Raw genomic sequence first — 8514 nt, forward strand, 5'->3', positions numbered from 1 at the left:
CTTTACTTTTCTTTTCTTTTTTTTTTTTTTTGTATCAACTTTTTATTTACATTGTAGTTAGTTAACATACAGTGTAATACTGGTTTCAGGAGTATACGGTAGTTTCCTTTCACCCTTATTGTTTCTTTTTTTTTTTTTTAAGATTTTATTTATTTATTCAACAGAGATAGAGACAGCCAGCGAGAGAGGGAACATAGCAGGGGAGTGGGAGAGGAAGAAGCAGGCTCCCAGCGGAGAAGCCCGATGTGGGACTCGATCCTGAAACACCGGGATCACGCCCTGAGCCGAAGGCAGACGCTTAACGACTGCGCTACCCAGGCGCCCCAGGATTTTAAAGTTTTATTGATTCAAGGAATCTTTACGCCCTGTATGGGACTTGAACACCCGAGGTCAAGAGTCACATGCTGCTCTGACGGTGCCAGCCAGGTGCTCTTCCTACTAGTTTTAATTACATATGTTGATTAGAATTCTTAACCCTTAGAATCCTTTATTCCTAGTGAAAACTAAGAAGTAAGCCATGTGGACTGTCGGTTACACTGGCATTCTGTGGATTGGGAAATTTATAAATACATTTCACAATTTCTAGAGGTTCTTCCTCATAGTCAAATTTTCAATGTGGCACAAAAGATATTTACTCATAGAGCCAAATGTCTTTAGTTCCTCTGGAAAAGAAAGGCAAAAGTGGATAAACTTATGTTCAGTAATTAATGTTTTAGTATTTTATCGTATTTGGAATGGTTGAGATAATCAATAGCCAACATTTAACTTACCTCAGTATAACTAGGGTTTCAAGTTCTTAAAAAAAATTTGGGAAACTGTATTTAAGTAGACATACCATATTGAATATTATTGAAAAGTATATTTATAAACTTTTACTGACACTTATTTGCTTGTTCTTAACACTTATGTTTAGAATACTCATGAAAATTTCGTGAGACATTAAACAGCTAACTGTTCTTGCTGATATATCCTGTAAGAAATAACATATGTTAGCTTATTTGAGTTTTAATAAACCTAGGTAGAACTCAAGTATTTTGTTTAATGCCGGTAATTCTAAAGACGTGCTTGTTTTAATTAAACCAACACACTCAAACTAGCTTTTATTTACTGAAGATTATTCTACATCATGATGTGAGCTTGAAAAACATTTGGGTTAGTTTCTATATTTCTGAGAGTATGTTTGATTTATATAAATACTTGTTTGTCTTTAGGCCTATTAAATAGAACTTTTTACAAATTAATTTTGGGACTATCATCTGGAGGTAGAAAAATACCACACATCTGTAATAGACAGACACACATACAAGACACAGAGATCTTCTAGCTTTCCATTTTAAAATTTTAGCCATGAGACAGGTATGATAGTGCAAAACTCATTAGTTTAAAAAAGAATGGTTGTATCTAAATTCTGTTTCCGGCAGATAGCATAAGTTAAGGTTACCTGCTCAGATGGCTAAAGCTTTTACTAATATTTGTGGAAAAAAACTTTTAAGATTTTTCATTCAGCCTAATTTCCAAATAGCTTCTTTTTGTTTTTCTGAGAAGAATTATCTCCCTGAAGTTTGCACTTCAATAGATGGCTCTGGGTTCCTAGAGAAAACCGGATTGAACATTTGCATCTCAAAGCCACAGAGAAAGGTTGATTCTCCAAGAAGAGCTTTAGTTTCCTAAATCCAGACCTTTTACGCTATCTGCGAGTCTTTTGAGATGAATCGGGGTGAGTTTGGTATTGGAAAAAGGATAGGTGGGCTTTGAATTGTTTCTAGAGTTGCATTTCTATTCTTGAGAAGACTCGAATTGTAAGGTAAGTATACTTGTTAATTCCTCAAAGAATTGGGTTGCAATCTGAATGGTTTCTAGCCACTGACCCAGCCATCCAACTACATTATCCTCCATTTGCTTCTTTATATCAGGGAGAAGATCTGCAACTAAGATGGTTAGCAAAAGATTTATATGTTATAGATTTAGAGCTGGGTTTATTTTAATTTTTTTTAATTTAAATTCAATTTAGTTAACATATAGTGTAGTATTGGTTTCTGGAGTAGAATTTAGTAATTGATCACTAACATGTAACACCCAGTGCTCATCCCAACCAGTGCTCTTCTTAATGCCCATCACCCATTAGCGCATGCCCCCATCCTCCTTCCCTCCCACAATCCTCAGTTTGTTCTCTATAGTTAAGAGTCTATTATGGTCTGCCTCCTAGAGCTGGGTTTCTTTACAACATTTTATTTTATTTTAAATATTTGTTTTACTCGATCTCATGGCCCTGAGATCACAACCTGAGATCACGACCTGAGCTGAAACAAGAGTCGGATGTTTAACCAACTGTACCACCCAGGTGCCCTGTCTTTAGAACATCTTAGAACTCCTTCCACAGTGGCTTCAGAATGCTTTTCTTTCCCTCCGGGTACATAGTTTCATTTTAGCTTAGGGGAGAAGTCCTAAAAAAATGTTCTTATCAGGCTCTGAATATCAGCTTCCGATTTGGTCAATTTATGACCATAGTGCTACTTAAAAAAAAAAATCCTTTTGAGTATCTTGTCAGGTTTCAGCTGAGACAAACAGTAAATATTCCTGGTAGTACTGAACTACCCCATAGAACCAAGAGGGATTCTCAAAGAGGTGCAAAAGATACTACCTTCACAAGATCCAGAGCCACTCCCAAAGATAACCATTAGAAAGAAGACTTGGACAATTCCCCTGAGAGCTGGAATTACTGGGTAATTTTTCCTTCCCTCTAGCTTCTGGTGGCCAGGATAAGACCTGCTGGTAAGCCCACCACACACCCGGCTCATTCTGGGGCATGCAGAAAGCATCCTGGGAAAACTGGCAGAGGCCAGCAAAGTGTAACAATTTTTATCAAATACTATCAGGTCCCACAGTTGGTAGGACCCTGGCCACAAATGGAATGCAATCCACATTTCTGCCCAGGCTTATCTAGTCACGAATGGGGTGCAACACACGTTTCTGTTCAGCTATCTTTTTGGGGCCCCCAGTCTGACAGTTGCCAAGCCAAGTTCTCAGGATGCAAAATGAGACAAAGGAGGCCGTCGCTCTCCTTAGGAGAGAAAGGATGGGTAACCAATGTTTTTTTCTGCCAATCCGAATTTGGAAAGGAAGGGAAAATGTGAAATTTACCTTCTTTCCACCAGGCAACAGACAGAGGTCTGGGAAAGCTGACTTTGGTTAAGAATTGTTACACTTTGCGGGCCTCTGCCAGTTTTCCCAGGATGCCTTCTGCGTGCTCCAGAGTGAGCGGGGGTGTCCCAGCAGGTCTTATGCTGGCCACCAGAAACTGTAGAGGAGGCAAAATAATTTTCTCTCTACCGTTTGTAGTCAGTGTTTGGCTGAGACCCCTCTTTCTCTAGGGCACCTCGTAAATTGATAAGGTTATCTAAGATGGTTCAAAGTTCACCATGGCCACTGTAATTGAAGATTATCTTTAATACTTGTTCAGCCTTAAGACAAAATTTTATTCACCTGAGGCCTCACATTGGACCCGGTCCGGTTTCTAAGTCGGACCCAGGCCATCCGCGGACCAGTTTCTAAGACGGAACCAGTTGGTCCCGGACCCGGTCTGGTTTTGCAGTCGGACACAGTCCCAATTCCAGCCGCTTTCGGGACCCTCTCCAGAAAAAGAAATGCTCAAGTGACGCGTGAAAGCTCATAACGCAGAGAGCTGCAGAGAAAGCTGTGGAGCGAGAAGCCAGGACCTGAGAGGGACTTGCCCGCCGTCCCCACACACAGAAAGCAGCGAGCTCAAGGGGCTCAGCAGGTACTCGTGCTTGTTGCTCCGTGTTCCTGGGGGCGCCTGGGGGTCTCCTTCGGTTCCCTGTTTTGAGATGATAACTTAAAAGATAAGCCGGGGCATATTAAAAATTTATTTAAGAGTTTCTTTGAGCGGAAATCACTTTGAACCTGGCAGCACCAAGCCGGAAGTGGTTAGGTGGGCTCCGCCTACAGGAGCTCGGGCGCGAGAGATTTTACAGAGAAAAGGCAGAAGCGAAGTAAGGAAATGATTGACTGGCTATCGCTTCAGGCCTCGTTGGCTCTTTGTGATTGGTTATTGTTAGTGTTTTGATTTCATAACCTTGAGGTATTTACAGGCCGATTTTGGTTTGCTTATGTAGGCCACCATGACATTATAATCACCTAATGGCTTTTATGTTAATACCCTGGAGTTGAAGTTTATAAGGTATTTTCTTCATTGTCTAGTTTTTGCAGGGATTAGGGATTAAGATAGCCATCAAATCTCTTATAACGTATCTTTTAAATTTGTCATTATAGGTCACCTAGTGGGTGACCGGTCTGCGGAGACCCCTTCTCTAGGCTATAGCAAGGTGTGTCTACTCCGCAGATGGAGTTCGTTGCTCACCCACGGCCTTAGCCCCATGGCTGCTGGCAGAGCCCCAAGGCCTATGCAGGGGTGAAACTTGATTAGGCTAATGCAGGAGGGCTAGGTTCTAAGTATACTCTTGGAACAGCTGGGGAACTTTTAAAACCTACTGTTGCTGAGAATTGGAATTTTGTTTCCAAAGCTCTGGGGCAGTGCCAGTGTGCAGGTGGCACTGAGAACCTTTCCTCTTGCAGTGATTGGTTTCGGCATGGCCATGGGATACACCCCTGGCCGACCAGTGAAGTTTTCATAGTGAGAGAAAGTTGGGAGGGGGGAGCGCTTCTGGAAAAGAAGATTCCCCTCCCCCAAGAAGAGATCACTGTGGCATAAGCTCTCCTCTTCCTCACTGGGCTTCATTGTTTGTGTGGGGATGTGGTAAGGTCTGCAGCAGTCCCTGATACTCTGACAATAATGGCAAAAAGCTAGGGGTGGGCTCGCTCATGGGTCCTTGATATTTTGTTGAGCCTCTAACTCACTGAGTTAATCAACCCTGCTGCCCAACTCCAAGCTTCTTGCTATGCAGTCTCATAAAGCCCGGTGCAGCCCCAACTGTCCTGGTTACACCTCTTCTGCATTTGTAGGGAGTTAAGTTACTGGCACCAGCAGGATTTATACTGCTACTTTTGGTGATATTGGTGAGATGGACCTCCCACAGTGAGAATGCATTTTGCATTTTTACCTGGACGAGAAGTCATACATGAAGGCGCATTTGAAATAGTACTTCACATGTATTCAGGATTAAATAGACTTTGGGGATGAACAGTAAACCTAATGACCATTTATGATACGGTTTCAGTTGGAAGCTCTGTGTTACAAACAAACCTTAAGTGAATTTCTGGAACAACCCATTTATAAATTAGGAACAACCTATGGCCTTACAGCTGGACACTTTAGAAAAAACTTTAGTCTTGAGTAATATGCAGACCCTGCATTCTAAGAATGTGTCTTGTGGTTAATGAATATTCTGATAAAAAGTTACAGTGACCGTTTTTTACAAAAGTTACAGTGCTTTTTTTAAGATTTTATTTTTAAATAATCTCTACACCCAATGTGGGGCTCAAACCCACAAGCCCGAGATCAAGAGTCACACGCTCTTCCCACTGAGCCAGCCAGGTGCCCCCCAGGGTTGCAATGCTTCTTAATCCTTAATCTCTGTTGGTGTTTCTCAAATTAAGTCGGGATGACCTTTGCTTCCTGGCTCCCACCTCTACTTTTTCAAATGATATACGGATAAAGTTCCAAGGTGAAAGCAAGCTTCCTACATTGTAGTTCTATTATGAAGAAAGGGTTCCAGAACAATACCAGCAATGGCCTCCAGCTGAGGACCATCAGGGACACGTGTTCAGCTTGAGTGGAACAAGGTGGGTTTTTTGTACCTTGGGGAGCTGTGGGGCATCTCAGTGAGGGGGTTAGAAAGGACTTATTAGTGAACTGGGCTTGTGTTAGGTTATTTGGGAAGGAGGTAAGGAACTGGGGGCTTTGCTTTGTATTGGATGCTGCCAAGAAGAGGGCATTTTTATGATTGGGTAGCTGAGTACTTCTTGCCAAGGAGGACACTAGAATGAGGCAAAGAAGCAGCACTCATTTGCTGGGAGGAGGACTGTTTCATATTTTGTGGTTTGGACAGTATTCGTGTTTTGTCTGTGTTCAGGCAGGATTGTAGAGTGGGTCACTTAGTGACCATGGTCACTAAAGTGGGCTTGTCTGATATTCTGTGACATTGTTTATGGTCACTAGGAGAGCAGCCAGGACCAGCTATGAAGGCCTGGCCAGCTTCTGGATGTCAAAGCCTGCTTTTTTCTTCTTTTTTTCTCAATAGTTAAGATCTATTGTTTAGGTTGTGCTAGGCACTGTGCTAAGTACCTTACATATTCAAATTGAATCATCCCCACCTTATGAGGTGTCATTATGATCATCCTTATTTAACAGATGTAGGAACTGGCACCTGCATTGCTAACCAGTTTGTCCAAGTTTGGAGTGTGAGTTCAGACTGACGCCAGGTCTTAACCGCTCCTCTCTACAAAACCATAAAGCTGTGCCTGGGCATTAAGACTCAGGGCCACTTTATAAATAGCAAGGGTATTAATGTATGTGGTGCCTAGCTTGAACTAGAAGCCAAGCACAAATCTGAAACAAATTATAGAAGCAGACAGCCATTTAAAATGATGTTGTAGAAAGATACTTATTGACATGGAACAACCATTAATGATGTAGGAACAGCAAAAAGCATTAGGAAACAGAATCTGGCTTTCTGCTCACCTGAGGAACTTTTTAAACCTGAAGTTTAGACCCACTGAGACAAAATATTGATGGTGGGGTTCCAGCATGTGTATACCCAGGAATTTGAACTCTTCTCGCACAGGCTAAGCCTAGTGTTTTGAGGGGGTAAACTTTCCTGTTGTATGATCAAGAACATTAATGGTTCTCAGGAATTCAGAAGCGTGGGACATGGCTATTTAACATTCTTTCTGGACTTCACTAACGAGGGTCCGCTGGTGCTCTTGAAGATGGTCCAGGTGATCATTGACATCCATTGGCAAGTTTGAGTAAAGCCACTATTGGCATTAGATTTGGCCCTAGTGATAAGTCCAAAAAACAACTTTTGGTTCTCAACCAAAATTAAATGTTCAAAGCTGAGGCTTACTCCTTGTAACAGAATCAAATAATAATAGTAATAATTTATGAAGTTAAATGGCTACATGCCAGGGTTTTCATTCATCTTTTTATTTATTGCCACAGACAGTCCCCTGGTGTAGCTATTATTACCTCCACTTAAAACAAGAAAACTAAGGCACAGGGACAGTGAGGGACTTGCCTAAGGAGGCATATCAATAAATGTGTCACTCTGAGTCCAGTTCCCAGGTCCTGCTACTTTCTTAGTTTACTTGTTAACATCCCAGCAAGTTTTACAAGCTTTGAAAAAGGCATGCAAAAGTCTGAAGAGGTTTCAAATGTCTATGTCTTTATACTACTGTGTAATCTCTGCTTTCTGCACCTGTGATATATCAAATTAGTGCTAGCACAGAGAATATCATTTGCATGACAAAAGGACACTGAGCTTACAGTCATAGAATCATTTCAGTCTTCACGATATTGAGAGTCAGATCAGCTACAATAGCCAGAGTAAAAGTCTCCTTGGAGTTGGAATTCCAGAGAAATTTACAGGAAATAGTTTTATACAAGGTCCAAAATATTCAATCAGTTTCTTAAAAATTTGACTTACATAATAGAGTACAAATGCCAAGGCCTCTGGAATATTAAAGCCTAATTGAAGTTTGGTGTAGTAATTTTAAAGGGAGTGCCGAATGTCTTATTCATGTCAAATATGCTTTACATAAGACTCAGATGACATTTCTAAGTAAAATGACTATATTCTTGGCTAATTTCATATAAAAATGACTTTGTATTTTGAATAATAAGACTACTTTAGTTGTATATTTTGAATTATCGGTGAACCTTGACTGGGGAACAAATTCACATAAACTCTACATTTTGCTGTTAAACATATTCTGAAATTTGTTTCTTGATCATTTAAGCATTCACATTTCAGTTAGTGAATCTTCCAAACAGTGTTGTTTGGTTTTATCATGTTTGAAAATGGCTTTTTGGTCCCTATAATTAATTTTTTGTGTTTGAAGAAGGACTGAAAAAGAGAATTGAGCTACAGTAAATGTTTATTATTAGCTTTCAGTTCTCCCATGAATCATGGCTAGAGGTATACTTCCTCTTTACTCAAATCTGTAATTAATGTTTATGTCATGGTGATGTGTTTTTAAAAAACAGAAGCTCATGAAAAGAATACCATATGAGTATGTGATTAATGGATCATGAAAAAGATTAGCTCAATCACTAAATCAAAAGTTACTGGTTTAGATTTTTCTTTATTGTACTTGTATTGCATGTAGCAAAATCTAGACTAAAGATGGCAAATTTGAGGGACACCTGGGTGGCTCAGTCGGTTAAGCATCTGCCTTCTATTCGGGTCATGATCTCAGGGTTCTGGGATCAAGTCCTCCATCAGACTTCTTACTCAGCGGGGGGGGTCTGCTTTCCTTCTGCCTGCCACTTCCTCTGCTTGTGCTCTGATAAATAAATAAATAAATAAATAAATAAAT

Source organism: Ursus maritimus (assembly GCF_017311325.1).
Source record: "Ursus maritimus isolate PB19 chromosome X unlocalized genomic scaffold, ASM1731132v1 scaffold_X1, whole genome shotgun sequence".
In the NCBI taxonomy this organism is placed as follows: Eukaryota; Metazoa; Chordata; class Mammalia; order Carnivora; family Ursidae; genus Ursus; species Ursus maritimus.